This window comes from Boleophthalmus pectinirostris, unplaced genomic scaffold (assembly GCF_026225935.1).
Source record: "Boleophthalmus pectinirostris isolate CB_2022bp ecotype Guang Dong unplaced genomic scaffold, ASM2622593v1 HiC_scaffold_9, whole genome shotgun sequence".
Classification (NCBI taxonomy): Eukaryota; Metazoa; Chordata; class Actinopteri; order Gobiiformes; family Gobiidae; genus Boleophthalmus; species Boleophthalmus pectinirostris.
Window position 1 is genome coordinate 30,541,610 of NW_026571541.1, and position 22,142 is coordinate 30,563,751.

Here is a 22,142-nt window from a genome sequence, read left to right on the forward strand (position 1 = left end):
AGAATCCCACATGAGAAACATGAAGAAGAAACACACGCAAAAAGTCAAATCCTCCAATCCTCCAAGTGAGGTTGTCTTATTGCTCCTGACAGGCGCTGCTCTGGGACAAACGCAGAGAATTAACATCACAAAGTTGTTTTGTTTTATGAACCATTGATAAATTTTCTTCCACTTTCCACTAAATCAGGACTGGACCAGGACTAAACCAAGGTCCAAAGGTGAGAGTAGGAACATAGATTGAACTGTAAATGAAGAGTTTAGCCTTTCGACTCAGCTCTTTCCTCCAATCCGATACACTCTTAGGCTTTGTTTATATGATGAACAGAAGACGCAAAATGGCATCACGTCTTCACTTTTTATTCCGTGTATAGACGAGCGTTTTCGGGAGGAAATCTGCGCGCATACGGTAACGCAGAAGTGTGTGCAAATTTGATTGGGTGTGTATGCCAGGCGGCTCGGTGGTGATGCAAGGTGGTGATGTCTGTGACGTAAACGTGAGCAGATCTGACCAGAGTTTTGCGTCTTGGACAGTGTAGACGGAAACGCTATGGCAGACTTTTCCACTCTGGGGGTGGTTTCAGATTTTTGCGTTTTTAAGCCCCAAAAACATCATCACCATCTAAACGAAAGGCACTTCCAATAAAATATTTTGTCGTTTTTCAAGTGTTCTCGTGTAAACAGACCCTTAGACTACGTTCACACTGCAGGACTTAATTTTGTGAAATTTGATTTTTTTGCGAGGTCGTTCGCATTTTCCAATTAAATGCAATTTGTATGTGATCTCCAGTGTGAACTTTAAACACCCCAAAAGTGTCCTGCATGCGCATTGGAGAACACAACAACATCACACACAGCGAGTGTGCTTAGTGTTTATGGAAGTCGCCTAAACACTGGGCTTGTTTCGCAAAAAATGGTCCAGTTCTTCGTGAAATGGACAGGTTACATGTCCACGGCCGCTTTGTTTGTTTGAGTCTTTATCCTCCTTGTATTTGGCCTGCAGCCTCTTTATTTTAGCCGCGCTCGGGACATTTCTTTGGCAATCATTTCAAAAACCGCCCGATTCCGAAAAGACCCCTCCAATTTGGCCTGAATACAGCGACCCCCTAAACTCTCTAACCTCGCTTTCCCTCCTGACTAGACTCTGAGCCTGACATGTAGGTGGGATGAATGTGACCTGGCCGTTCAGACTGAAGTCACATGTCAAAAGATCGGATATGTATTGGTTTTAGGAGCACATATCCAAGTGGCCTGGGACGCATTTGAAAAAATTGGTTCTGTGTCGTTCAAACTGTCATTAAAAGATCAGATACAGGTCAAATAGGGGTGAAAAAATCGGATTTGGGTCACTTCAGGCTGCAGGCAGTTTGTGAAGTTCAAGAATGCAGTAAAGTACAACTGCGTTTTGGCCCTTGTTTACATTATGGTTGTCATACTTGCTGCCCATGTCCAACCAGGAGGTAAAATGATTTAAAAAAAACAAAAACTAGGCAATATTTTCTTTGTTAAGTATTAAATATAATATGATAATATTGTCTTTCCTGTTTTATGCACTTGAAGCTGTTTCATTTCTTGTTTCTCATGAGTTTCTTGTGTGTTAGGAGCACGTGCCCGATCAGCTGATGTTTGTCAGTTTTTTCCATTGACCTGAACAACACTTGAGCTCTGTGAAGGCTTTGTCAATGAGGCTTTTATTGATCTGATTTCCAAGTATAGTCTGTATATGTAGCTGCGTGCTCGAGGAAGCATCTCTCGGTATTTTAAAATTCAATCGTGTTTCGTTGCCTTTCCTTGAACTGCATGTTTAATGGAACTCCTCAATGGATCAGTTGTAAGTTTTCCGTGCGGCAAAATGCTGCAGGTATTATGGTTTTTCAAATGATCAAGACTGAAGTTGTTGTTTTGAATAAGTGCAAAAAGGAATATTAAAAGTGCTCTATGTGGCTTGCTTATCTCCACAGAAATGTTGTATTGCATTAAAGGTCCTATATTATACAAAATTGTACTATTTTCAGTATATTATAATGTTGTTACCTCGTCAAAAACAGACCTGGAGTTGTGTTTAGTTTCATTCATATTCTTCTTGGCTCTTAACTCAGTTTGAGAGTCGCACTTTTATCATTTGTTACAGTTTGTTATGTGGACTTTGGTCGATTTTGCTGTTTTTAAAGTGCTCTAGAAATACAGTTGCGTCGAGTAAGCGTAGTAGTTGTAGTTGTAGTTGTAGTAGCAGTAGCAGCAGTAGTAGTAGTAGTAGGAGCAGCAGCAGTAGTAGTAGTAGTAGTAGTAGTAGTAGTAGTAGTAGCAGTAGTAGTAGTAGTAGTAGTAGTAGTAGTAGCAGCAGCAGTAGTAGCAGAAGCAGCAGTAGTAGTAGTAGCAGCTGCAGTAGTAGTAGCAGTAGCAGCAGTAGTAGTAGTAGTAGTAGTAGTAGCAGCAGTAGTAGTAGTAGTAGTAGTAGTAGCAGCAGCAGTAGTAGTAGTAGTAGCAGTAGAAGTAGCAGTAGTAGTAGTAATAGTAGTAGTAGCAGTAGTAGTAGTAGTAGTAGTAGTAGTAGTAGTTATAGTAGTAGTAGTAGCAGTAGTAGCAGTAGTAGTAGTAGTAGTAGTAGTAGCAGCAGTAGCAGTAGCAGTAGCAGTAGTAGTAGTAGTAGTAGTAGTAGCAGTAGCAGTAGTAGTAGTAGTAGTAGTAGTAGTAGCAGTAGCAGTAGTAGTAGTAGCAGTAGTAGTAGTAGTAGTAGTAGTAGTAGTAGTAGTAGTAGCAGTAGCAGTAGCAGTAGCAGTAGCAGTAGTAGTAGTAGTAGTAGTAGTAGTAGTAGTAGCAGTAGTAGTAGTAGTAGTAGTAGTAGTAGTAGCAGTAGTAGCAGTAGTAGTAGCAGTAGCAGTAGCAGTAGTAGTAGTAGTAGTAGTACTAGTAGCAGTAGTACTAGTAGCAGTAGTAGTAGTAGTAGTAGTAGTAGTAGTAGTAGTAGCAGCAGTAGTACTAGTAGCAGTAGTACTAGTAGCAGTAGCAGTAGCAGTAGTAGTAGTAGTAGTAGTAGCATCTTTACCTTACTTCACATTCTATAAACAGGCTCCTTTTAAAGGTGAGACACAGGTGAATAGGAAAAAAATAAATATTTGAAACTTCTATGTTTACTCACATAAACATAAGAAATATGTATTACAGGGTTATTACAAGTCATTATGTTACGTTTTCAAATAAAAATAAGTCATTTCATGTGTAAAAATGGCCCAAACTGTAATTTTTGGAACATTTAAAACAGAAACATGAAAAGCGGCAGATTTAAATTTCTTGCTTCTTTTTCTTGACACATTAAATACAAAATATCCAGAGGGTTTTTTTTGGAAATCTTATTTAGTGCTTCAGTAAACTCCGTCAAACTGAAGATTCCTCCTGCCTCCAAAACCTGGACACATCACATGACCAAAAACTGTGACAAACTCTTGGTCTGAAAAAATACCCTAATAACGTAAGAAGTGCTCCCCTGTGTTTTGAAACTCCATACACCTTCACTAGAATCATTTGGATCATTTCAGACATGGAATTGCCAAGATCTGAACAAAAGATAAAACATGTTAACTTGAAAACTACCACTACATGACATCACAAGTTGGAACAGAGCATTTTGAGCTTTGAACATACAGACAGACTAATAATAAAGGCTTACTCAAACGTGTGTGAATGAAACAAAACTCGAGGTACGTTTGTGACGGGGAAACAAACAAAGGCCCTTGAACCTGAAAATAAAACACAAACCCTTCCTAAACCGTGGGACGCCATTTTGACATTTGAGTTTGGTTTCGTCAAATAAACAAGTCCTTCTTAATTTGCCAAAACATGATATTTTTTTTTGTATTTATTTTTATTTCTTTTGTCTGTGTGGTGGGCTGCATTGTTTAGCTCCACAGCTGTCAGTCTGCTGCACTCACTGTTGTCCAGGCCCCTGTGGAGAGCTTTCACTGACTCTGTGGTACTGGGCTGGATTTGGGACACGCTGTACCCTTTCCACAATGAGGAAAAAAATTTTTTAAAAATGAAGTCAGTTACCAACCATTTTTAACAATAGAAGTGTGGTGGACTTTTATGTTTTGACCAGAGCTGTCTATCTCAAGCCACATTCATTATTTTATTCCATATTTCCATCGCAAGTGACTTTTTAAAGGTCCTATATTACGCAAAACTGACTCTTGTGAGGTTTAAGCCAAGTTATAATGTTGTTATCTCCTCAAATAACCTTTAATGTGGTGAACTTTTTTCTCTGGGGGCCACATTATCGCTCCTGACCGTGATGGGGCCGCCTTTCAGTCGCCGAATCCTATCTTCTCTCGTTTGCCCTCGCATACTCTTTGTAATGGGTTTCGTAGTGGCGACGCAGATTATATTCTTTGAAAACCATCACACTTTCTTTACATATCAGACAAACATAAGTAGAAGCAAGCAAAGTTTTAACATGTTTATTGAATATTGATTGGAAATTGTTGTGTAGGAAAGTGACCTGTAAAAGGAGAAAGTTTGTAGATATTTTGGAGAGAGTTTGTAGATATTTTGGAGAGAGTTTGGAGAGAGTTTGGAGAGAGTTTGGAGATATTTTGGAGAGAGTTTGGAGAGAGTTTGGAGATATTTTGGAGAGTTTAGAGATTTTGAGAGAGAGTTTTGGAGAGAGTTTGGAGATATTTTGGAGAGAGTTTGGAGATATTTTGGAGAGATTTTGGAGAGAGTTTGGAGAGAGTTTGGAGAGAATTTAGAGATATTTTGGAGAGATTTGGCGAGAGTTTGGGGATATTTTGGAGATATTTTGGAGAGAGTTTGGAAAGAGTTTGGTGAGAGTTTGGAGATATTTTGGAGAGAGTTTGGCGAGAGTTTGGAGATATTTTGGAGAGAGTTTGGAGAGAGATTTTGGAGAGAGTTTTTTGGAGATATTTTGGAGATATTTTGGAGAGAGTTTGGAGAATATTTTGGAGAGAGTTTGGAGATATTTTGGAGAGAGTTTGGAGAGAGTTTGGAGAGAGTTCGGAGAGCGTTTGCAGAGAGTTTGGAGATATTTTGGAGAGAGTTTGATGAGAGTTTGGAAATATTTTGGAGAGAGTTTGGAGAGAGTTTGGCGAGAGTTTGGAGATATTTTGGAGATATTTTGGAGAGAGTTTGGAAAGAGTTTGGAGAGAGTTTGGAGATATTTTGGAGAGAGTTTGGTGAGAGTTTGGAAATATTTTGGAGAGAGTTTGGAGAGAGTTTGGCGAGAGTTTGGAGATATTTTGGAGATATTTTGGAGAGAGTTTTGGAGAGAGTTTGAGAGAGTTTGGAGATATTTTGGAGAGAGTTTGGAAGAGAGTTTGAGAGAGTTTGATGAGAGTTTGGAAATATTTTGGAGAGAGTTTGGAGAGTGTTTGCAGAGAGTTTGGATATTTTGGAGAGAGTTTGATGAGAGTTTGGAGAGATTTTGGAGATATTTTGGAGAGAGTTTGATGAGAGTTTGGAAATATTTTTGGAGATATTTTGGAGAGAGTTTGATGAGAGTTTGGAAATATTTTGGAGAGAGTTTTGGAGAGAGTTTGGCGAGAGAGTTTGGAGATATTTTGGAGAGAGTTTGGAAGATATTTTGGAGAGAGAGTTTGGAAGAGAGTTTGGAGATATTTTGGAGAGAGTTTGGAGAGAGTTTGCAGAGAGTTTGGAGCGAGTTTGGAGCGAGTTTGGAGAGAGTTTGGAGAGAGTTTGGAGATAATTTGGAGAGAGTTTGGAGAGAGTTTGGAGAGTTTAGGGAGAGAGATTTAGGAGAGTGAGGAGAGTAGGATATCATACACATATGTGATAATATATGCATAGAAATTATTTGGTCATACATTTTTGTAATTCATAGCCGTTCCCAACAGACATAACAGACACAAAAATTCAATGCATCACACATTATGTGGTTCAGATACAGCTGCCTGTGATTATACACTATATACACCAGTAGGTTTCGTGCAAGCATGAAGCTTCGAGAAAAAGAGTCCGTGGGGAGCTGAAGCACCTTAAGATGATTCTGGAGCAGGCAACCATTTTGTTAGGAGGAGGGGAGCACAGATATTTTAACTTTTCAATTTAGTATTTTAAAATGAAGAATAAAACACTGCTAATTTATTAAAGAGAGATATGGTTTTGTACCTGATGTAATTGAATATCTAGAGCACGTTTTTTGATATCTAACTTTTAAAATATTGAATTGAAATAGTTTGAACTTACCTGCACTTTAAGATGAGCTCAAACATTTAGAGAAGGAGGCCTATAAAAGTAGCCAGCCTCACCTTTGTCTAGGGCAGGGGTGTCAAACTCATTTTGGTCCGGGGGCCGTACCCAACCGACTTTGATCCCAAAGGGGCCGGATCAGAAAACTCATGTCATATAAACCCCAAAAATAACAATAAGTTCAAATATTTGTGCAGAGAAACACAAATCTAATTATATTTTAATTGATGAACTCTTTCTTTTACAAAATATTATAATATTATGAACAACCTGAAACTTAAAGAAAAATACAATTTCAACACAATGTTTTAACATGAACTTGTTTGTTAACAGGAATAAGTCAATTTTTCTTGTAAAATGCTGCACTCGGCTCCACTTTTTTCATGTTTGACATTTTTCTGCTGAGGGTGTCACGGTCAACAGTCAAAACGATCGTCCTTTAAGAGCGTTTGGAAAGAGACAAGTCTTCATTTGTGCTGCTCTGGTGGGAGGGGCCACGTACAGAGACGCTGGAGACGCTGCTGTGATAAACACCGCAGAAAATTAACTATATTTTAATAAAAAATAGAATTGAAATATTTTAGTAGAAAATCAACCAAGGGCCAGATTAAAGGTCTTGGAGGGCCAGATCTGGCCCCCGGGCCGCATGTTTGACACCTGTGGTCTAGGGGAAGGTGCTGTGTGTGAGCACAGGTTACTGCCATGCCTGTTTTTAACTTTGTACTTTTGTAAATATTTTTCAAATTTTGTCTTGGTTATGGAATAAATGCACTTCGGATCTGCACTACAAATCGGCTCAACTCTACTCTGTTCTTCTTATACCACTAAGGTTGCTATCCAGGTTATTACACAGGTCCTTAGCCTGAACAAAAAATAATCGGTTGGTCCACTGTTCTTTGTAAACCCGACACTCTCTGTCAACTTTTCATACTTTAACACTCGCCATTTTTCTGTCCTTAACTGCACTACAGAACTCTGCACGTGTGTTGCCGACTGGGGGCCGGTCTAAGGGGCTTGTGGGGGGGGCACATTATATTATATTATATTATTAGATTACTGCAATTCACTTTGCACTGGATCAGGTAAAGTTGACCACATATCCCCATCCTTCAGTCCTTTCACTGACTCCCTGTGCACTTTCACGTTAATTTAAAAATGCATTATTTGATTTTAAACGGCCCATATTACACTATTTTATGCTAGTGTTTCCCAAACTTTTTTTTACTGGAGACCCATATTTTAAAAGTCACAAACTTTCGCCACCCAAGTCAATAGACATTATTCTTAAATCACAAAATAAAGGTGTATCTGAGCATTATTGAACATTAATGAGGACATTTTATTGTTGACTGAGTGATCGTGTCTCTCTGAACAATTTGTGTTACAGTCGTCCCTCACAATAATGCGGTTCAGCTTTTGCGGCCTTGCTCTTTCGCAGATATTTATAGTGCAATTTTTTTTCAGTGTATGAATGTGCATTGTGTTCCTCCAGCTGCGTTCTGATTGGCTAAGGGACTGTAGACCATTGTCAATCAGTCTCCTTCGTGCCGTGTCTCCTGTACAGTACAGAATGTGTTCAGCTCGACAAATTTTCATAAATGTTCGATCTCTAGCAGTGTGATTCTGAAGTGCTGTATGTTTGCAAGTTTTCTCCACGACAAAAACCACAATGTTGACGAAATGTTCTGCAATGACAAAGGCTCCTGCGGTCGCACCCAAAAGGCAGAAGAAGATGCAAACCGTCGCACAAAATGTTGGAATTCTGGACACGCTGAAGGAAGGGAGAAGTTACGCGGCTGTAGGCACCATTACGGAATAAATTAATCTTCGGTTCGTTACATAAAGAAGGAGGAAAATAACAAAAGGACGACAGCAGCAATATGTTTTAAGAAGGATGCAAAAAGGGTTGTAACTGTCCTGAGAAAAGTGTATAAAGCAGGTGTGAGCAATACATCGATCCCGATCTACCAGTCGATCGCCAAGGTCGTGTGGGTAGATCGCCGTGGCTTAGTACTCGTCTCGGACTCGCTCACGTTTGGACTCGGTCTTGTCTCTCACTCAAGGTCTGACACTCAACAAGTGCGATCATATTTCATTACGACCGCTGCTGTTGGTAATAAACTTGTAGCGGGTGCAGGAGCGTGTGGGGCGTCTCAGTGCAGCCTGTGCGCTCATTTGAAACCCGCGGAGACTCTACGGCGCATCACAAACACACACGCTCCCTATGCAAGGCTCGTCTGCAACAGCGTGTGCCCTCGTGTACCAGCGTGTATCACAGGGCAGGTTCAACTTCCTAAACATCCTACCTGTCCATCTGCCTCACGTCAGCACGCCGCCCCTCGCCTTTTCACGCTCTCGCTCCTTCCTGCGTACAGCGAAAACAAGCCCCTCCCACAGTGCGGCTGATTAGAAGAGCAAGACGAAACGTGAAGCAAAAACGAGTCTAAATTTGTGTTCCAGTGTTGGCACAAAGCAGGTCTACAGCATAGAGCGGATCTACAGAACAGACCTACTGCCACATTTGGCTGAAGTTTGCCTAAGAAAAGTGCACAAATGCATCTGTGTTTGGTTTGGTAAACGTGCAGAGGCTGGTCAATATCACTGCAAAACCAGAAAAGAATGCAACTCCAGTTTGGAACTTTAAAAAACAGGTTTAAAAATCTTCCTTCACTTTTTTCACAGTTTTGTGTAAAGTGCCAGAGGAAGTTCTCTTTAAGAAGTGGTTCTCAAACTGTGGGTGAGGGTCCAAAAAAGGGGCACAGAGTGTTTCAGTGAAGTTTGCTTGACTTTGTATTAGGTAGATCATTTTGACTTGGTCATTTTGTAAGTAGCTCGCATGCTGAAAAAGTGTGAGCACCCCTTTCACAGCCTTAAAACAGATATAATCATTGTAAAAAATCCTTCACTAGAAGCATTTGGATCATTTCAGCCCTGGAATTGCCGATTTCTCCTGAACCAAATATAAAAGTTCGCTGTTACCTTGAAAACTAACACTAGATGATTTTGAGCTCTGAAGATGTAGACAGAATAATCCAGGATTACTCAAACATGTGTGAATGAAACACATACTTGTTGTTTCAGCATTTTAACGTGGCTTACACTGTACAAGAATACATTTTGTGAGTAATATAGGACCTTTAACTGTCCCTCAGTGCCTCTCCGACCTGCTCGTACCTCACACCCCCGCTCGTGCTCTCAGATCAGATCAGGCTCTTCTCCTCGTCCCAAAGATTAGGAGAAAACAGAGAGGCGATCTTACATTTGCAGACTCCGACTCAGACTGGCCGACTCACTGCCGCCCTTTAAGTCCCTCCTCAAGACCTCTTAACTCAGTTTGAGCTTTTACCATTTGTCACAGTTTGTTATGTGTCCTGTTTAATTTGTTTACACTACACTGGTCGACTGTGTTGTTTTTAAAGTGCTCTAGAAATAACGATGAGTTTAGTAGTAGTAGTTGTAGTTGTAGCAGTAGTAGTAGTAGTAGTTTTGTAGTAGTTATAGTAGTAGTTGTAATAGTTCTAGTTGTTGTAGTAGTTGTAGTCTTAGTAGTAGTAATTGCAGTAGTAGTTGTGGTAGTAGTTGTAGTAGTAGTTGTAGTAGTAGTTGTAGTGTAGTTGTGGTAGTTGTAGTGGTAGTTGTAGTAGTTGTAGTAGTTGTAATAGTTCTAGTTGTTGTAGTAGTTGTAGTAGTAGTAGTAGTAGTTGCAGTAGTAGATGTAGTGGTAGTTGTAGTAGTTGTAGTAGTTCTAGTTGTTGTAGTAGTTGTAGTAGCTGTAGTAGTAGTTGCAGTAGTTGTAGTTGTAGTAGTAGTAGTTGTTGTAGTAGTAGTTTTTGTAGTAGTTGTAGTAGTAGTTGTAATAGTTCTAGTTGTTGTAGTAGTTGTTGTAGTAGTAGTAGTAGTAGTAGTTGCAGTAGTAGTAGTGGTAGCTGTAGTAGTAGTAGTTGTAGTAGTTGTAGTGGTAGTTGTAGTAGTTGTAGTGGTAGTTGTAGTAGCTGTAGTAGTTGTGGTAGTAGTAGTAGTTTTTGTAGCAGTTGTAGTAGTAGTAGTAGTTTTTGTAGTAGTTGTAATAGTTCTAGTAGTTGTAGTAGTAGTAGTAGTAGTAGTTGTGGTAGTAGTTGTAGTAGTAGTTGTATTAGTTGTTGTAGTAGTAGTAGTAGTAGTATTTGTAGTAGCAGTAGTAGTAGTAGTTGTAGTAGTTGTAGCAGTTGTAGAAGCAGTTGTAGGTGTTGTAGTAGTTGTAGTAGTTGTAGTAGTTTTTTACATTTTATAATTTAACCAATCGTTGCTATTTGGTCGTGACGTATGTTTTGCGCCACTAACGGGACTATCTGGTATATTAAGCTTTTCCCAAATCCCGTAGGAAGAAGAAGGGCAATAACGTCTTTCCCCTTGATAAAATTCGCCAAACATTCTCTTTGTTCCGGCTTTAAATCCTGAAATGAAATGAAATTGAGCGGAGGCACTAGGTGACACCAGCCTGGCTAAAACAAAGCAAGTAAACCAACAAAAATGATTTTAACCGAATTATATTTTTTCATCATATACTGTACTAGTGAACTACAGAGTGATGTGACTTTGTACCAGATGCCCTGCCTGTTCCTGCGTATTGAAGAAGAAAAGCAGCACATGGACAATATTGTTTCTGCTGTACAATTGTAATGTTCACTGTGAATAGGTTCTGGTATTATTGTATAAGATAATAACAGGTGCTTCAACTATAATAGAATAATAGGTGCTTGATCTATATTTACACATGTACAAAGCAAAGTACAGTCCCTGACAAAAGTCTTATCGCTTATCCATTTTGTAGAAACAAAAGCTTATAACCTGACTTTAAATTAATCGATTGGTTTTAGAAATGTCTCATATGAAAGCTAAAACCCTCCCAAATTATGCTCAATAAACTAAAAAAAAATTTGCTTCACTGAAAAAAGATTGATCATTTAATGAACACAGAAAGGTCAGATTTTGGCAAGACAAAAGTCTTGTCGCCTTGTCATATGATGCACCCAATCCTAGATTACAGCCTCACCTGTGGTCAGTTACTGATCAGTCAGTTAGTGGGTGTGTATAAAAAGAACCCAGCACACCAGACCTTCACATCAACTGCAACTTGACCTCTGACAACATGCCTAAGATCCACCCTGAGACCAAAGCGTTAATTATCAAGAGGCTGAAGACCAGATCCACTGCTGAGGTGGTGACACCTTCAATGTGTCTCAGCGTCAAGTACAAAGAATAAGAAAAAGATCTGAAATGACTGGAGATGTTTTTGACAAGCCCAGGTCCGGCAGACCCGCAAGACAACTGCTCGGGAGGACCGTTTGTTTGATTCGAAAATCCACGGCCAGACACTTTTCCACTGCAGCAGACTCCACCAGGCCTGGTCACCTCAAGTCCCTGTGTCAACCACAACAGTTTGTAGAATTCTGTCTCGAAATGGCCTCCATGGTCGAATCAGTGCACAGAAACCAGCACTAAACAAAAGGCAATTAAAAAACCGTGTGGCATTTGCCAAGGCCCACAGCCTGCTAAAAGGATGGACACTGGAAAAGTGGCAGAAGGTGGATTTCTCAGATGAATCCTCAGTTGAATTACATCACAGCCGCCACAAATATTGCAGGAGACCTACTGGAGCCTACATGGATCCAAGATTCACCCAGAAAACAGTTAAGTTTGGTGGCGGAAAAATCATGGTCTGGGGTTCCATCCAGTATGGGGGTGTGTGAGACATTTGCAGGGTGGAAGGCAAATATCAATAACCTAAAATATCAAGAAGTATTAGCTCCTCTTACATTCCCAACCATAAAAGGGGTCAAATTTTGCAGCAGGATGGTGCTCCATCACATACTTCTATCTCTACATCAAAGTTTCTCAAGGCGAAGAAGATCAAGGTGCTCCAGGACTGGCCAGCCCAGTCACCAGACATGAACATCATTGAGCATGTCTGGGGTAGAATGAAAGAGGAAGCATGGAGGCAAAACCAAAGAATCTTGATGAACTCTGGGAGGCATGTAAGACGCTTTCTTTGCTATTCCTGATGACTTCATCAACAAATTGTATGAATCATTGTCAAACCGCATGGATGCGTCCTTCAAGCTCATGGACGTCATACAAGATATTAAATATGGATCTCACAGCACCACTACTTAATTCACTGACGTTATGCAACATATTTTTGTATTTGAAGTAAATTATTTGTTCAATTTTCTGTAGGCGACAAAACTTTTGTCTTGCCAAAATCTGACCTTTCTGTGTTCATTAAATGATCAATCTTTTTTCAGTGAAGCAAATTTATTTTAGTTTATTGAGCATAATTTGGGAGGGTTTTAGCTTTCATATGAGACATTTCTAAAACCAATCGATTAATTTAAAGTCAAGTTATAAGCTTTTGTTTCTACAAAATGGATAAGCGACAAGACTTTTGTCAGGGACTGTAGATAATCATAATGAAATCATGTGTTATTCCTGTTTCCACGGGCACAGACCAGAGCTTCTTCACTGGAAAAGTCGTGCACTGGATGAATAATGATCTGTAAAGCGTCTTTGCGTGTCCAGAGCTCTATATAAAACTGATGCATTATGATTACGATTATTATTATTATTATTAAAGGTTCTAAGCTCCAAACTGTTTTTCACTGTACCTGTGCTCTTTTTGTGTTTGATTCTGTTTAAGACAGGGGATCTCCAGCCTTTTGCGTCTGGTGAGTTACCTTTACAAAATGAAAATGCTGGAGAACTACTCATTTTAGCGATCGCAAGAATCTGAGTCGATATATATAAGACTGCAAGCCTTAGTGCTGTACAGTCAGATGCCCATAAAACCTAAAATCATTATCTATTTTATTAGAGCACAAAGTTCAAAATTACACTTTTACAACGATAATCAATCAAATTTGAGTTATTCAGCGCAATATGTATAATTCAGAAATCCCTTGGCGAGCGACTTGTAAGACGGTGGAGACCCCTGGTTTAAGAGAATACAAAACTGCGAAAAACTAAAGACTGTTTTGGTATTATTTCACTTTAAAACTAGGGCAGTAACAATAACAGAAATATCATGATATCGCATTGTCAAAGTTCTCACAATAATATCTTGGACCATCACAATATATCGAATTATAAGTCTCTTTGCTTAAATTAAGAGTTACGGTGCAGCAATAGTAAAAAAAAAAAAAAGACAGAACTACATAGACCATGATCCTTTGCTCCATTTCAGTGCAGACTACAAAAAGAAATAACAGTTAAGCTTTTAAGCAGTTTTGAGTCTTGTACATAAGAAGAGAAAGTAGTGATTGACAGTTCGCCTCCACAAAATAGTTCTAATGCAGTCATACTTTTAAGTTCCCACTTGAGGGAGCTTAGACCACACCCTCTCATTACCTTCATGTTTTCTGGTTATATTCATTTGATGCCATGTTCATTTTCCCTGTTTCACTCCTTTTTTTCCTTTCCTTTGAGGTGATTGGTGGAGGCGCTGATTTGGAGGCGCGCCCTTATCAGTGCAGGCCCGGTGCACCCCATCGCCCTGATTTGGACTCTGCCAAGTGCTGCTGGGGGAGGGGAGGTTTAACTGTCAAATGGTTTTAACTATCTAACTAATACATGAAATAATAGTGAAAAACTGATAATCCTGATGTCACAAAGTGCAATATTAGTTTATGAAATGTAAATAGTTGTAAATCGTATAATCCTATATTTAGTAGTTTTTAAAAGTTTAAATTTACCTGTCTGGGGCTTAGTGGTTTAGGCCAAGATATCGCAATAAATATCATACCGTGAGGTTCATACAGTGACGAAATCGTACACTGAAAAAACGGTCCGAGAGGGGTTGCTCAAATTGCAAAAACAAATTTGACAACAATAACATCACTTTTTTATGTTTCTCTGTCAAGCATGTTTAAATCTTACAAACATCGCTTGATTGTGGCCGATGTGAGACCTGCATGTTTTAATCAGGTTGAGGAAACATGACTTTATTATAATCTCTGGTGAGGCTCCTCCCTCTGGAATTCTCCTCCCCAAAACTTTTGGAGGGAAAATTCAAATGTAACAGGACACAGGACAGTTCCAGGAGCAGAGACACACAGTGTGGAGCAGGAGGATTATCAGAGCTGATCTGGAGGTGAGACTTTTCAAAGATTTTATTATGTGCTTCTCCGGCCTAGAATGTCGTCATTGTTAAAACATGTTTGTGTTGTTTTATTTGAAATTAGAGTTAATGTAAGGACAGCTTGAAACAAATTGTTTTTGACTGTCCATCTACAAGAGTGTGACACTTGTACTAAGATTTGAATGTGTTTTGCTTCCAGAGTCGTCTACAAACAAGAGTGACGTCCAGAGCTCTGCTGGAGCTGTGGGGAAGTTCATGAATGTTACAGCTGATGTTTCAGAAAAAAGGAAGATGTTTGAGAATCAACAAAACACAGACCACAGATGAACAAAGTAAGTAAACCAACTAAAATTATTTTAAATTTTTTTCAAAATGAACTTCCTATTGAAACAGTTATCGTACTTGTACAAGGTGATGTGGCATTAGGAGACTTTATACCAGATGCCCTCCCTGTTACTGTGTTTAGAGGAAGAAAAGCAGCACATGGTGAGTTTTGTTTCTGCAGATACACTTCTAATGTTCTTGTTCTTCTGTTCTGGTCCATTATTGTAGTAATAATTGCTATAAGTGTATTTAAACATGTACAACAGAGTAGATCATCAGAATGTGATCATCATGTGTTATTCTGTGTCCACAGGCAGAGACCAGAGCTTCTTCACTGGAATAAATCTTCACACTGTCCAGCTCCAAACTGTGTGTCTCTGTCCCTGTGCTCTCTTTGTGTTTGATTCTGTTTAAGACAATACAGATCTGTAGAAAACTAAAGACTGTTTTTGTATTCTTTTACAGAATTAGATAAATTAAATTACATTATACATACTTATACATTTCATGATAAGGTACCATAAGATAAATATGCATATTCAGCATGATTTGTTCAAATTTCATCAACATGAAAAAGTGATGTTCATGTTCCGAGAAAAATATGTGTAGAGGGGTTCGAAAAAAGATTCAAAGCCTAAACATAATTTTATTGCGTGCAACCGCTGTCCATAACTTTTTACGCAAATCCAGCAACTTTTTTTTTCAGTGCATGGTGAAATTTGGATATTGTTACACCCCTATTATTAACTTCTTAGCTCCAAATAGACTGTTTTTGACTGCATCTGTGCTCTCCATGTGTTTGATTCTGTTTAAGACAATAAAAAACTGCGGAAAACTAAAAACATTTTGTGTTCTTTTACTTTAAAACCCAAGCTAGGGTCTCCAACTTGTAGCTTGGAAGCAACCAGTAGCTCTCCACCCCCTCGCCAAAGGATTTCTGAATTATATATTGTACTAAATAACTCAAATCTGATTAATTACCACTGTAAAAGTGTTATTTTGAACTTTGCGCTCTAATAAATGGATATTGGTTTAATATTTTATAGGCATCTAAGGACTGCAATCTTATATCGAATCAATTTCTTGCAAAAGCTAAAATGAGTAGCTCTCCGGCGTTTTCATTTTGTAAAGAAAAGGTTGGAGATTTCTGCTTTAAGGACATTTGACGTTGCATGATAAAATAACTCTGAAGACAGAATTAAATTAAGCATAAAAAATAAAACTGTAAAAAAGGAAAATTTTCATGATAAGGTAACGTAAGATAAATATGTTATGTGTGGCACGATTTGATCACATTTTATCAACATGAAAAAGTGACGTTCATGTTCTGATAAACTTTTTTTTGTGATAAACTTTTATTTTTATTAAACTGCAGCTTAATCACATTGACTGTACATTAATGAGCTCTGAAATTCTTGAAATAATCACATGAGTACAGCTTATACACATACATAGTCACTTTTATTGCTGCAATCCAACCTTTTTTTTTTCTTTAAATACAAAAAAAACAACCTCCCACCCCAGTCCAAAGCCTCACCCAAGAAAAGGTCTGCTACAAAATTGTTGGAGACGCTTAATGAAAACATGTCATAGGGTAACTGTGTCACTCTTGGCCCTGTGCACCCTGGTTTGAGAGAGTTCTAGCTGGACTCTATCCAAAAACATTAATGACCAAGCATGAATAGATAAACAACGTGGCGGCTTCCAAGCGTGTGGCCACCGTTTTATGTTCTGAGAAGGTTAAAGTTAAAGGTTGTATAGAGGATTTTTTAAGGGAAGTGAAATACAGCGACAGTCCTTTTTCAAATGTTGTGCATGCGCGACACCACCTTCCTCCTCCACAGCTCCCTCAGTAGAAACACCTCCTCCCTCCTTTTTACTCTAGAAATCACGTTTGTTTACATCCAGCGTGTGTTCAGAATTACTGTTGAAGTGACCTGTCTAGAAGTCATTTATCGACAGGCGCGTCAGTTTTTAGACCCTTCGTCTGCTTCAGTCGCGCCATCGCTGGAAGGAATCTCCAAGAATCACCTCAGTTTGTCTTCGCTCCTTTTCCCCCTTCTCTTCTTCTTTCAGCGACCTCAAAAACGGACTTTCTTTCACGGTGAACTGGTCGTGGATTCTCATCCGCCATCGCAACAAACTTTGTGCGAATTGCGAGGAAGCGACGGTTTGAAAAAGCCTCAAAGAACCACCGCATAAACCACGTAATCTCAACGCGCCGGTGAGTCAGTTACACTAGAAACGTAGGAAGTTTGATTGACAGCCAATAGAAAATGAGGCAGCCTCGTTTTCTATTGGCTGATGTTTATCTGGCCTCAACACGTCCACAGTTGATAGATTTTCTTTTTTTTTTTTTTGATCATCATAATTACAAAGCTGCTGCGTCTCTGTAACGGTATTTTAAACTTTCATTGACAATTTGAAACTGAAAAAAAATCCTCCATACAACCTTTAAAGTTTCAAACCCTAAACATAATTTTATTGCATGCAACAGCTTTCAATATTTCAGTTTTTTTGTTTTTTTTTCTTCAGTGCATGTCATGATTGCCGATTATTTCACTACACTACCCGTTTGGAAAGCATGGTGGCACCAGAGCTCACCTTTTTACGCACGCCCGCTGCCAGTGCTCCGTGCGCTCTCCTCTGCTCCATGTGGCAACTCCTCCAAACCCTTCACCTCCTCCTCCTCCTCTTGCCTTTTCCCTCTTCCCTCCCGGCCACATCCACACCACCCCGGCACAAGCAGCAGCAGCAGCAGCAGCAGCGCCGGCAGCGAGAGGGAGAAAGAGAGAGAGAGAACAGCCCGCCTGGTTGATGTTGTGGATCTTTTCCCCTCTCTCTGTGTCGCTCTCTCGTCTCGTCACGTGTTCGGTAATCACATTCGCAGCGGAGAAGACGGCCCCTCGCATGGACCGTTCACTCTTCGCTTGAGCCACGATCAGCGGACAGCGTTGCGTTGGGAAGTTTACGCAGAGGACTTTTAAGACTTTTGCAGCAGTTTTTCCTCTTTTGCGCATTGGGCACGGAGGAGAGTTTAGTGGATTTACGCAGGAGGAGGTTGCACTCGGACATGGAAGTTACCGCTACTTTGCTTTTCTAACGGAATACCGCGCTCAAGAGATTTTTTTTTTTTTTTTTTTTGCGGATAACTTTGATGAACGTGGAATCGGTTTCGCAGCGAACGAGCGGAGCGTATGAATGTAAGTTTGTTGTGTTACGACTTTACATGCAAAACCTGACCACTTTTTAAGCATTAAGATTTAGTTTTAAGTTGTTAATCACCACGTCCATCACTCCGAAAGCGATGGACGGGCTGCTTTTACGCGTTTGCAGCGTGCGAGTTGCCGAACACTGGTGGAATTTGTGGTTTCATTCAAAGCATACATCATTATGACAGGATAGTTTACGTTTTGCGCTAATGTGAAGCTGAAATTTGCACGTAAAAGTGGATGGGAGGATGGATATGGCTGTTTCGCGTAATTCTTCTATCCTTTCGCGTGCCACTGAAAACTTTGGGCACGAGTTTGTGGCCATGACATACGGGAATATTTTGAGCGCGGTGGACTTGCACGATATGAAATTGTGAGGTCAATAAACACGCCGTATCGCGTTTAAAACGAATAGTTAAGAACGCACGTCGCTTACACACAAACTTTGAAATATGTTTATGAAATTCAAGTAAGGATTGAGTGTTTGCCCGTGTGTGGAAAGGATGCAGTTGCAGTGACATCAAAGACGACATGTAACGGATTTACGCACAGGCTGTAAGATCGTGTTTTTGGCACGGATGCAAACCTTTTTTTTTTTTTTTTTTTCCAACTTTGTGCCAAAACATTACGCACGGAATAGCTAAATTCTCCAAACTCTGGTTCGTGTCTGAACGACTGAGGAATCACAGAGCCATTACGCACGGAAGTTTCGAATTGGAATTGATAGACAAGATGTAAACAACATTATTCTACTTAATTTCGTTACTTAATCAAGTTTATTCTAGTTTTATCTTGTGAAAAGTGGAGTAGTCGAATACTTTTGTTGGAATTGAAGCTACACCGGATTCCACTAGAGTTTTTGTTTCTTCAAATTGTACTTCAAATTTAACAAATCTACAATTTTTGGGGGGGTTGTAGATTAAAGGTGCACTGTGTAACTTTTTGGTTGAGGGTCTCTCTCACCTTCTTGTTTCTATGGATGTGTCATTGCACTGCCTGGAATGTCCCACAGCATGACTTTAAGCAGGTCTACCGTACGTTTACTTGATCACAGGTGGTTTTATAGCTCAAAAATGCTTAGAAAAACACACATTTTGACTGTGAGCGGCGTCGCCTCTCCACAGATCTGACCTGTAACTTGGTCCGATTTGTGGTTGGGGTTCTGTCACCTGTTTGTTTCTATGGATATGTCATTACTCTGCCTGAAATGTCCCAGAGCATGACTTTAAGCAGGTCTACCTTACCTTTATTCAATCACAGGCGGTTTTATCGCTCGAAAATACCAAGAAAAACATGGATTTTGACTGTAAACGGGCTCGCCTCTCCACAGATCTGACCTGTAACTTGGTCTGGTTTGGTCTTCATGAAGATAGAAAGGTTTAATTTCATTACTGCGCTAAATTGTGTAACATTCCAGGCAAAGTAATAACATCTCCACGAAGAAAAATCATCTGACAAACCCTCATTTTCCACCAGAAAAGTTACACAATTCATCTTTAAGCTTGAACATTTTACGCACCAGGACTCCTTTCACTGTTGGAGCTTGGCCGTCGCGCTCACTGTTATGTTTTTACCACCATGTAACTTTTTTTTCCCCCCTCGGAGCGAAGTATTTGAAGTCTCCGTCATGTGGCACTCTCCCGTCCCCCGAGACATTCCAGCGGACCCACGGAGTTATTGTACCCCGGTCTGCCACACGTCCGCGCGGGCTTTGTGTCGGCGGGCTCCTGCGCACCGAGCGTGAATAGGTGTTCCTTTTTACTCAATTAATAAATTCATTAAGTCTCGGCGTGGTTCCATCCGCGCGCAAGGCTCCGGGAGGGCCAGAGTTGCCATGGAGAGCCCAGGCATTATGCACAGTTTTCGGCTTTGAATGCGGACCACGGGCGCCTCCTCCCTCGTCTGGTCTTGGCGCAATTGTATCTAATTACGGTGGTCTGGGGGGTACGTTAATACATGAAAAGTTTACATTCGTGTGAGAGTTTCGGAGATTCCAGAAGTTTTTGGCACATCTCCAAGAAGTAGACAGGAGCTCTGGCTGTGATGTAGAAGCCAATTTGAAGTCATTTTTAGTGTTTTTAGAGTAATTATTTCACATCTTGTTTTCACTTCTGTTGTTTTCTTAAAGCTGCACTGTGTAACTTTTTATGTGGGGGTCCGTCACCTGCGTGTTTCTATGGATATGTCATTGCTCTGCCTAGAAAGTTCCACAGCATGACATTAAACAGCTCTACTTTACATTTATTCAATTTAGGGCTGGGTATCATAATGAAGCTGCCGATACGATACATACCTCGATACAGTGCTTTTTCGGTTCGATACGATATATTTCAAATCGAATCGATATTTTCACTAAAAAATTATGGCTAAATCATGGCTGTGACACTTAAAAGTCTTTGTTAAACCACTTCTTGTGCGAAGTGAATATGAAACACAAACATTTTAATCATCAAAACAGTGAAAATGTCAAATGTGTCGCCTAAATGATTTTTTCCCCTCTGAACGAGCAACAAAACTGTAGTGCTGTAACAAAATAATTTAGTAAAATATACCAAAAAAATTGACTTGGCGATATATCGATACAGCGGTCTCCGATATCGATACTGTATCATTACATTAAACAATACGTTATACCGATATTTTTATATTTTTGCACTCCCCTAATTCAATTACAGGTGGTTTTATAGCTTAAAAATACTTTGAGAAGCACACATTCTGACTGAGTGGGGTTGCCTCTCCACAGATCTGACCTGTAACTTGGTCTGATTTGATTTTGGAAAGGTTTAATGCCATTACTGTGCTATATTGTGTAACATTCCAGACAAATCAATAACATCTCCATGGAGAAAAGCATTTGACAGACCCTCCACCAGAAAAGTTACACAATTCATCTTTAAGTTTATGGCTAAGGTACAGTTACGATGCACTTTATTGTCCCTATTGGGAAATTTGTCTTCTGCATCTGACCCGTCCTTCAATGCCACTGGGGCAAACTGTCAGGGGCCGGGGACTAGAGGTGTGCAAAAATATCAAAATATCAATATATCGTATCGTTTAACGTGATTATACTGTATCGATATCGTGGACTGCTGTATCGATATATCGCCGAGAGTATTTTTTTGGTATATTTTAGTAAATTATTTTGTTACAGAGCTACAGTTTAGTTGCTTGTTTAGTGGAAGGAAACTTGTTTATGCGACATTTTTCACATTTTCACTGTTTTGATGATGAAAGTGTTTGTGTTTTATATTAACTTTGAACAAGAAGTGGTTTAACAAAGACTTTTAGTTTCACAGTCATGATTTGAAATATATCATATTGAATCAAAAGTGCACTGTATCGAGGTATGTATCATATTGGCAACTTCTTAATAAAACCCAGCCCTACCAGGGACCCATCTTCAGATCTTGAGCTAGTCTTGGTCAGGACTTGGGCTGGGTTTCATTAAGAAGATGCCGATATGATATATACCTCGATACATAGTCCACGATATGGATGTAAAGATATCCAAATCTCACGGTACGATATTTATTGCGATATTTTGAAGAGGCTAATATAATTGCAGATAGGACACTTTTTTGCTTTTAAAATACCTTGATAAGATTTCGGTGAGAATTATTTCCGTCATTCAAGTAAAAACATATTTCTTCTTGTTGTCCGCGCTGAAATGAATCATGGGATATGTAGTTCCCTATATTTATAAGCTGTTGCTACTATAAAACCATCCATTTAAGCAAAGAACTTGTGATTCGATATATTGCAACAGCCCATGCGATTATTGTGAGACTTTTGATGATACGATATCACGATATTTCAGATATTATGATCCCTACTCGATGCCATATTTTTTGCAGTGCACTTTTGATTCAGTACGATTCTGTACGATATATTTCAAATCGATTCGATACGGTTCAGTGAAAAAGAAAGGCTAAATCATGGCTCTGATACTAAAAGTTCACTAAGTCTGTGCAAAGTTAATATAAAAAAACACCCATTTTACTCACAATTGTAGCTCTAATGCAAAATAATTTCATAAAATATACCAAAAAAAATACTCTTGGCGATATATATCAATACAGCAGCCCACGATATTGATACTGTATCATCAAATTAAACAATACAATATATCGATATTTCAATATTTTTGCACACATCTAGTCAAGGGAGAACATGCAAACCCCGTACGGAAAGGCCAGGGCTGTCTATAGGTGCAGTATGAAACATTTCTGGAATGGTGCTTGTCTCCATGGAGATGCTTTTGTTCTGCCTGGAAT

At 39.5% G+C, this 22,142-nt stretch overlaps 1 long non-coding RNA gene across 1 annotated transcript; it reads left to right on the forward strand.

Annotated features, from left to right (window-relative positions):
• Nucleotides 1-14,545: 14,545 nt before the first annotated feature.
• LOC129407303 (uncharacterized) lies at nucleotides 14,546-15,097 on the forward strand. Its single transcript, XR_008631489.1, has 3 exons — nucleotides 14,546-14,664; nucleotides 14,744-14,818; nucleotides 14,970-15,097. It is a non-coding gene; the product is annotated as an uncharacterized LOC129407303 (long non-coding RNA).
• Nucleotides 15,098-22,142: the final 7,045 nt, after the last annotated feature.